This window comes from Loxodonta africana, chromosome 5 (genome assembly GCF_030014295.1).
Source record: "Loxodonta africana isolate mLoxAfr1 chromosome 5, mLoxAfr1.hap2, whole genome shotgun sequence".
NCBI classification, from domain to species: Eukaryota; Metazoa; Chordata; class Mammalia; order Proboscidea; family Elephantidae; genus Loxodonta; species Loxodonta africana.
Window position 1 is genome coordinate 154,662,899 of NC_087346.1, and position 10,624 is coordinate 154,673,522.

A 10,624-nucleotide genomic window follows, 5' to 3' on the forward strand; every position below is an offset into this window, starting at 1 on the left:
ATCTTTTTGGGGCACACAGTTCAATCCATAACAGGCCTTATCTACAAAGATTGTTCATTATTTGGCCTGCCCCTTGGCTCCCTGGAACAAGCTGGAAAAGCTTGTGTTTCTTTCACCTGACCCAGAACTTGCCCACTGCTAAAGCTGCCACCCAGGGGACATTTGAAAAAACATTTGCAGGCAAATGTTTCAGTCATTGCTGCATGACACAGTGGAGAACAGTTGGGGCAAACAATAGACTAAGCAAAAAGTTTGGCACGAAAGTCTGGAGAACGCGATGCTTTAGAGTATAAGGACTTTGAAAGTTCTGACATATTCTAGGCAATCTAGAAGGACATACGCATTCTAGGGCTGTGCATATTGTCAAGAAAGTCCTGAGAAGGCCAGAAGCTATCATCTCTGACTGACTTTGAGGATCTCTGCAAGGAGGAAGTGAAGGATAAGGCAGAGTTGCAAACTGCCTGGCTAAGCGGCGAAAGTGCGTTCTAACACACAGAGCCAGTCTGCAGACATTGAGGGATTATTGTTTCCAGTAGTTGAAGGAAATCTCTTTGAGATTATTAGCTGACCACTAAGGTAATGGAAAAGATGTGTGGCAGGGTTGTATCCTTTCACCTTGCTTATTCAATCTGTATACTGAACAAATAATCTGAGAAGCTGGACTATATGAAGAAGAACATGACATCAGGATTGGAAGAAGACTCATTAACAATCTGCATTATGCAGATGACATAACCTTCCTAGCTGAAAATGAAGATGACTTGAAGCACTTACTGAGAAGGTCAAAGATTACAGCCTTCAGTCTGAATTACAGCTGAACATAAAGAAAATGAAAATCCTCACAACTGGACTAATGAACAACATCACGATAAATGGAGAAGAAATTGAAGTTGCCAATGACTTATTCTACTTGGATCAGAAATCAACACCAATGGAAGCAGCAGTCAAGAAATCAAATGATGTATTGCATTGGGCAAATCCACAGCAAAAGACCACTTTAAAGTTTTAAAAAGCAAAGATGTCACTTTGATGACTCCGGTGCATGTGACCCGAGCCCTGGTCTTTTCTGTTAGCTCCTATGCATGCAAAAGTTGCATAGTGGAAAAGGAAGACAGAAGAATTGATGTGTTTAAGTTGTGGTGTTAGTGAAGAATATTAAATATACCGTGGACTCCAGAAGAATGAACAAATCAATATTAGAAGAAATACAACTAGAATGCTCTTTAGAAGCGAGGGTAGAAAGACTTTGGCTCACTTATTTTGGACATATCATCAGGAAAGAACAATCACCAGAAAAGGACAGTGTGTTTGGTAAAGCAGAGGGTCAGCAAAAATGAGGGAAACCCTCAATGAGATGGATTGACACAATAGACATGACCATGAACTCAAACATATCAAGGATCATGAGAATGGCGGAGGACCAGGCATCATTTTATTCTATTACACATAAGGTCACCATGAGTTGGAGCCAACTTGATGGCAGCTAACAACGAAAACAAAGTAATGGAACAAAGACTTCAGTAGCAACACATGACAGAGAGTAGAAACTTTATAGAACTAGTAAAGAAAAGTCACTAAACAAACAAAAAACTACACTTACAGCAAGCTGCAGCAGCCACAAACCCTAAGAAGGGGGACCAATCTGATTTCCAGAGTTGCCACAGTATAATACTTAACACATTCTGTTTTCAACTAATAATTGTGAGGAATGAAAAAAAAAAAAAAATCCAAGAAAGATAGTCCGTACACAGGAAAAGAGCAATCAATGGAAACTACCCCTGATTACATCAAGAGAATGGACTTTCTAGGCAAAGAATTTAATCAAGTATTTAAAATATGTTCAAAGAGCTAAAAGGAACTCATGCTGAAGAAAACCATGTTTATAGAACTAAAGGAAAATATGAAAACAATGTCTCACCAAACAATATCAGTAAAGAGGTAGACATTACAAAAAGGAGCCAAATAGAAATTTTGGAGTTCAGAAGTACAACTGAAATGAATAATTCATTAGAGGGTGTTATGGATTGAACTGTGTCCCCCCAAAATATGTGCCAACTTGGCTAGGCCATGATTCCCAGTATTGTGTGATTGTCCACCATTTTGTCATCTGATGTGATTTACTTATGTGTTGTAAATCCTACCTCTATGATGTTAATGTTCGATCAATTTCAGAATGTGCAGTTGGGAACAAAGAAGAAGGATCAGTAGGTGGAAAATATGGCCTTGGTGATAGAAATGATGCTGGAGGTCACATGATAGAATTTTGCAAGACCAACAACTTCTTCATTGCCAATACCTTTTTTTCAGCAACATAAACAGTGACCATACACGTGGACCTCCCCAGATGGAATACACAGGAATCAGATTGATTATATCTGTGGAAAGAGATGATGAAAAAGTTCAACCTCATTAGCTAGAACAAGGCCAGGGGCGGACTGTTGAAGAGACCATCACTTGCTCATATGCAAGTTCAAGTTAAAGCTGAAGAAAATCAGAACAGTTCCACAAGAGCCAGAGTATGACCTTGAGTATATCCCACCTGAATTTAGAGGCCATTTCAGGAATAGATTTCACACACTGAACAGTAATGACTGAAGACCAGACGATTTGTGGAATAACATCAAGGACATCATACATGAAGAAAGCAAAAGGTCATTAAAAAGACAGGAAAGAAAGAAAAGACCAAAACAGATGTCAGAAGAGACGCTGAAACTTGCTCTTAAACATCAAGTAGCTAAAGCAAAAGGAAGAAATGATGAAATAAAGTTGCTGAACAGAAGATTTCGAAGGACGACTCAAGGAGACAAAGTATTATAGTGACATGTGCAAAGACCTGGAGGTAGAAAAACCAAAAGGGAAGAACACACTTTCTATATCTCAAGCTGAAAGAACTGAAGAAAAAGTTCAATTCTTGAGTTGCAGTACTGAAGGATTCTACGGGAAAAATATTAAACAACCCAGGATTCATTATAAGAATATGGAAGGAATACACGGAGTCACTATACCAAAAAGAGTTGGTTGACATTCAACCATTGATCAGGAACTGATGGTACTGAAGGAAGAAGGCCAAGCTGCACTGAAGACGTTTGTGAAAAACGAGGCTCTAAGAATTGATGGAATACCAACTGAGATGTTTCAGCAAACAGATGCAGCACTGGAAGTGCTCACTCATCTATGCCAAGAAATTTGGAAGACAGCTACCTGACCAACTGACTGGAAGAGATCCATATTTATGCCTATTCCCATCAAAAGTGATCCAGCTGAATGTGGAAATTATCAAACAATATCATACACAAGTAAAATTTTGCTGGAAGTCATTCAAAAGCAGCTGATGCAGTATTTTGACAGGGAACTGCCAGAAATTCAAGCCAGATTCAGAGGAGGACATGGAACAAGGGATATCATTGCTGATGTCAGATGGATCCTGGCTGAAAGCAGAGAATACCAGAGAAATGTTTACCTGTGTTTTATTGACTTTGCAAGGGTATTTGACTGTGTGGATCATGACAAATTATTGGTAACATTTTGAAGAATGGGAATTCCAGAACACTTAATTGTGCTCATGAGGAACCTGTACATAGATCAGGAAGCAGTCATTAGAACAGAACAAGGGGATACCATGTGGTTTAAAGTCAGGAAAGTTGTGTGTCAGGGTTGTATCCTTTCACCATACTATTCAATCTGTATGCTGAGCAAATAATCTGAGAAGCTGGACTATAAGAAGAAGAAAGGGGCATCGAGATTGGAGGAAGACTCAGTAACAACCTATGCTTTGCAGATGACACAACCTTGCTTGCTGAAAGTGAAGAGAATTTGAAGCACTTACTGATAAAATCATAGACCGTGGCCTTCAGTATGTATTGCATTTCAACATAAAGACAACGGAAATCCTTACAACTAGACCAATAGGCTGTATCATGATAAATGGAGAAAAGATTGAGGTTTGTCAAGGATTTCATTTTACTTGGATCCACAGTCAGCACCCATGGAAGCAACAGTCAAGAAATCAAAAGATGCATTGCATTGGGCAAATCAGCTGCAAAAGACCTCTGTCAAGTGTTAAAGAGTAAAGATGTCACCTTTTGACTAAAGTGTACCTGACCCTAGCCGTGGTGTTTTCAGTTGCCTCATATGCATATGAAAGCTGGACAATGAATAAGGAAGACCGAAGAATTGATGCCTTTGAATCGTGGTGTTGGTGAAGATACCGTGGACTGCCAAAAGAACAAACAAATCTGTCTTGGAGGAAGTACAAACAGAATGCTCCTTAGAAGCAAGGATGGCAATATTATGTCTCACATACTTTGAACATATTTTCAGGAGGGATCAGTCTTTGCAGAAGGACATCATGCTGGGTAAAGTAGAGGGTCAGTGAAAAAGAGGATGACGCTCGATGAGATAGATTGATACAGTGGCTGCAACAATGGGCTCAAGCATAACAAGGATTGTGAGGACGGTGCAGGATAGGGCACTTCCCAAATGTGATGAAAAACATTAATCTATGCATCCAAGAAGCTGAATCAACTCCAAGTTGAATGAACTCTAAGAGATCCGCATCTAGACACATCACAATCAAACTGCCCAAAAGTAAACAAAAAGAGAATCTTGAAAGCATCAAGAGAGACGTGACTCATCAACTACAGTCATCCTCAATGAGATTAATGGCTGATTTCTCGTCAGAGACATGATGGTCAGAAGGCAGCGGGACAGTAAATTATAAGTGCTGAAGGAGAAAGAAACTATAAACCAGGAAATCTATAGTGGGTAAACCTGCCCTCCCAAAATGAAATGAAGACATTCTCAGACAAACAAAAACTGAGAAAGTTCATCACTAACAGACCTGCCCTAGGAGAAATGCTAGAGGGAGACGCTCAGGCTAAAATGAAAAGGAACTAGACAGTGACTCAAATCCACGTGAAGAAATAAAGAGCACCAGCACGAGTAACTACATTGGTAAATATATATAAAAAAAAAAAGTCAGTATAAATTGTATTTTTTGTTTGTAGCTCTTTTTTTTTCTATCTGATTTAAAACACAACTGCATAAAGCAATTATTATAAGTTTATGATGATGGACACACAATGTATAAAGATGTAATTTGTGACAATAACAGCATAAAGTGAGGAGGGAAAGGGGCAATACAGGAGTTAAGTTTTATATAAACAAAATGTGTTATATCCATACAATGGAATATTATTCAGCCATGAAAAGGAATGAAGTACTGCTATATGCTACAACATGTACGAATCTTGAAGACATTATGCTCAGTGAAAGAAATCAATCACAAAGTACCACAATGTATTACTCCATTTATGTGAAATGCCCAGAATAGGCAAATCCGTAGAGAAGAAAATAGATTTGTGTTTTCCAGGGGTTGAGAGAAGGGAGAAATTAGGAGGGATTCCTCATAGATATGGGATTTCTTTTGGGTGGTGATGGAAGTTTTCTGGAATTAAATAGAAGTGTGGTTGCCCAACACTGTGATATACTAAAATCCAGTGAATTATACACTTTAAAATGGTGAATTTTATATATTTTGTGTTATTTAAATTATATCTCAATAAAATGTTGAAAAAATAAAGCAAGGTCAAAGACAAATCAAACATCAACAAAAAGACATGTTTATTTTATGTCCTCAGTGATTTATGAATCAAAGCGAAATCTTGGAGCAAGTCCCACCGTTAGTTAATGTATCCAGCATGCATTTACTGCACACCTGCTACCTGCAAGCCTCTGAGCTGGCCACCAAGAGGTGCAGAGATAAATTAGACTCTGCTTCTGCCTTGAGGAGCTCATCGTCTGGCAGGTACGGCAGATGTAAGGTGGCTCTAGTGGTATCGAAGGTGAGTGCCCTGTGGGGCTGAGTTCAGAGGGAAGTGACCAGCTGTGCCTGGGAGGGGAAGACCCTGGAATGAGGGTTAGAGTCATCTTCGCAAGGAGCGGACATCTTGCTGGAACTTAAAGCATCAGTAGGCATGGCCCAGAGGACTAGAGAGGACCTTATAGTCTGAGGACATTGAAGTGGTGTGGTTGGGGTCCAGACAGAGGAAGCCCAAGTGCAGGCTGGGAAGAGATCATGCCACCTCAGATGCCAGGCTGGGGCTTTGGTCTGTGACTGTATGCCAAGCTTAAGGTGATGTGGTTTGTTGTTGTTGTTGTTAGGTGCCATCGAGTTGGTTCCGACTCATAGCAACCTTTTGCACAACAGAACAAAACACTGCCTGGTCCTGTACCATCCCCACAATCCTTGTTCTGCTTGATCCCATTGTTGCAGCCACTGTGTCAGTCCATCTTGTTGAGGGTCTTCCTCTTTTTCGCTGACCTCTACTTTACCAAGCATGATGTCCTTCCCCAGGGACTGATCCCTCTGGATAACATGTCCAAAGTATGTGAGATGTAGTCTCGCCGTCCTTGTTTCTAAGAAGCATTCTGGCTATACTTCTTCCAACACAGATTTGTTTGGTCTTCTGACAGTCCGTGGTATATTCAATATTCTTCACCAACACCATAATTCAAAGGCATCAGTTCATCTTTGGTCTTCCTTATTCATTGTCCAGGTCTTGCACGCATATGAGGTGATTGAAAATATCATGGCTTGGAACAGACACACCTCAGTCCTCAAAATTATAACTTTGCTTTTTAACACTTGTTAGAGGTCTTTTGTAGCAGATTTGCTCAATGCTACATGTCATTTGGAAACCCTGGTGGCGTAGTGGTTAAGTGCTACGGCTGCTAACCAAAGGGTCGGCAGTTCGAATCCACCAGGCGCTCCTTGGAAACTCTATGGGGCAGTTCTAGTCTGTCCTATAGGGTCGCTATGAGTCGACGGCACTGGGTTTGGTTTTCCTTTTTTTGGTACATGTCATTTGGTCTCTTGACTGCTGCTTCCAGGGGCACTGATTGTGGATCCGAGAAGAATGAAATCCTTGACAACTTCAGTATTTTCTCTGTTTATCATGATGTCGCTTATTGGTCCAGTTGTGAGGATTTTTGTTTTCTTATGTTGAGGTGTAATCCATACTGAAGGCTGTAGTCACAGCAACACGCAAGCCACCACAGTACAACCAACTGGCAGATTCACGATGGATGTGGCTTTAAGAATATTAATAGAAATTGCATTCTAAAAGTAAAACAGATTTGTCCATTAAGCCATATTTATTGGTCTTTACTGGGTTCCAGGCCTTTTACTTGGTGTTAGGTAAGTGTTGGTAAGGGAAAGGGACATAGTCACTTCCCGAAATTCAAAACCAAACCCATTACCATTGTGTCAACTCTGCCTCATGTTGACCCCAAGTGTTTCAGAGTAGAGCTGTGCTCCACAGGGTTTTCCTGGCTATATAATCTTATATAGCACAGACCACTTGCACCACCTAGGGTCACTTCTCTAATGGCACTTTAATTGTGGTTATCAGAAGTCTGCATGGCAGCATGATTTATAATGGGGAAAATGTATTGCATGTTTCAATATCCAATGCTAATAAAATGGGTCAGTAAATTAGGGGCCACAGGATGATGGAATGTTATTAATCATTCAGAGTAATGCGTGTTAGTAATTTTGATAGATGTTCAAGATTTACGTGAAAAAGTAGGTTAAAGATATGAACAGAAAAAAGATTAAACCAAAAAAAGCCAAACCCCATTGCTGTTGAGTTGATTCCAACTCGTAGCGACCCTAAAGGACACAGATAACTGCCCCATAGGGTTTCCAAGGCTGTACATCTTTACAACAGACTGCCACATCTTTCTCCCACGGAGTGGCTTGAATCAGGGCTTCAGACTGGTTCATTCAGGTTTCAACCACTGCTGAGAATTTGCATTTCCACCCCAGATGTACTGAATCAGAATCTACATGTTAACAAGATCTCTAGGTGATCCTTATGTATGATAAATGTTGGGAACCATTACTTTACCAGTGGCTCTCAGAGCAGGTCCCTAACCAGCAGCATTAGCATCGCCTGGGAACTTGTTAGAAGTGCAAATTCTCAGCAGGGGTTTGGACTGGATCGAACCAGTTCGAAGCCCTGGTTCCAACTGCTGACCTTTCAGTTAGCAGCCGAGCACTTAACTACTTGTGCCGCCAGGGATTCTGTTGAAAAAGATTGCTGTCAGGAATTATACCGGCGAATTCATTGGGTGGTAGAATTATGAAGGATTTTTCATTGTCTTCTCTGGAATGGCCTGTATTTTTTATGTCAGGAAATATTTTCTACAGTAAGCGTGTGATACGACATAGTAAGAACACTGTTTGATAAATCTGTGGAATACCCTTAAGAAAGTGAACAGTTTGGGTCTGCACTGCAATATCCTTTTATAGTTTTCAGAGTTGGGATGAGAGGTGAAGAGAGTACTTTTCTTAGCACTTAAGATGTTTGTGCTTACCTGTTAAAATAGTAATAACAAGACCTTCTCCTTTCTCAGCAGGGTTAGCTACTTGTAACGCGGCAGACCAGCAGGCAAGCAGCATTTCTGCTTCCCACTGTCAGTAGTGACCATGTACTCCAGGAAAACTGATCTCCAGGCTTTCTTCCCTCCAGATGGCATTTTGACAACAAAGATAAAACATTCACCCAGTCACAGCACACATCCGGTGTAATTAGGCTCCCTCTTCTCACCCTGGATCTGTTGGAGGGGCAGCTTTATTTTTAGATCGTCACTTTGAGTTGCAGGCGTGCCTTTTACCAGGCTATAAGCCTTCGTGGTGTTTGGTCTGGTGGTTTTTAGAAACTTGCCGTCTATGCTACCTGCTGAAGCTGGTTGGGACACTCTTGTGGGCAGGCGGTGGGGAGGCCTACAGGTGTCTCAGCCCATGCTCAAAGACTGCCCCGCCATTGCAGATGGGGACTTCCGTCCTACCATATAAGGAGCTGAGTTACTCCCAGTGGGCCACATGTTGTTGTTGTTAGCTGCCATTGAGTTGGACCCTAACTCAATGGCAACCCCGTGCACAATGGAATGAAACGCTGCTTGGTCGGTTGTGGATCATATTATTGTGATCCACAGGGTTCTCACTGACTGATTTTTAGAAGTGGATTGCAAGGTGTTATGGATTAAATTGTGTCCCCCCAAAGTGTGTATCAACTTGGCTAGGCCATGATTCCCAGTATGGTGTGGTTGTCCACCATTTTGTGATCTGATGTGATTATCCTAAGTGTCATAAATCCTAACCTCTATGATGTTAATGAGCCAGGATTAGAGGCAGTTATGTTAATGAGGCAGGACTCAATCTACATGACTAGGTTATATCTCTTTTGAGTCATTCTCTTTTGGAAGATAAAAAAGAGAAGCTAGCAGAGAGGAGAGAGACCTCATGCCACTAAGCAAGAAGCACGAGGAACAGAGCACATCCTTTGGACCCGGGGTCCCTGTGCTGAGATGCTCCTAGACCAGGGGAATATTAATGACAAGGACCTTCCCCCAAAACTGACAGAGACAGAAAGCCTTCCCTGGGAGCTGGCTCCCTGAATTCGGACTTCTGGCCTCCTAGACTGTGAGAGAATAAATTTCTGTTTATTAAAGTCATCAACTTGTGGCATTTATGTTATAGCAGCACTAGATAACTAAGACACCAGGCCTTTCTTCTTAGTCTGTCTAAGTCTGGAAGCTCTGCTGAAACTTGTTCAGCGTCATAGTACTGTGCAAGCTCCCACTGACAGACAGGCGGTGGCTGTGCCTGAGGTGCCTCGGCCAGGAATCGAACCCAAGTCTCCTGCGTGGACGATGAGAATGCTACCACTAAACCACCAGTGCCTCACCATGGACAGGATTTGTGCATTCAAATTGTGGTGTTGGCAAAGAATATTGACTGTATTGTGTACTTCCAGAAGGGTGAGCAAATATTAACATAATAAACCCGTTGCTCTTGAGTCAATTCCAACTCATAGTGACCTTATAGGACAGAGTAGAACTGCCCCATAGAGTTTCCAAGGAGCCCCTGGTGGATTCAAACTGCTGACCTTTTGGTTAGCAGCTGAACAATTAACCAGTGCATCACCACGGCTCCATTAACCTATTAATGACTAATACCTATTTAAATGATGTTGGCTGTTCGCAAAGGGGAAAAGGGCTAACATTTATTGAACTTCTATGCATTCAATCCTAGTGACCCTAGGAGTTAAGAGCTTTTATTCTCACTTTACAGAAGAGAAAATTAACACTGAGAAAATAAGTAATTTACCCAGCTTGTACTGAATATTGAATATACCATGGGCTGCCCAAAGAATGAACAAATCTGGCTTGGAGGAAGTACAGCCAGAATGCTCCTTAGAGGTAAGGATGGCAAGACCTCATCTCACATACTTTGGACATGTTATCAGGAGGGGCCAGTTCCAGGAGAAGGTCATCATGCTTGGCAAAGTAGAGGGTCAGTGAAAAAGAGGAAGACCCTCAAGCAGATGGATTCACACAGTGTCTGCAACAATGGGCTCAAGCATAAAAATGATTGTGAGGATGGTGCAGGACCGGGCAGTGTTTCATTCTCTTGTACATAGGGTAACTATGAGTCGGAACCAACTCAACAGCACCTAACAACAGCACCAACCCAGCTCCTAAGTGGCAGAGCTGGGATTTGAACTCAAATCAGTTCAGATCTAAAAACTATGTTTCGTCTTCTTGTCCTGCTGAGGCT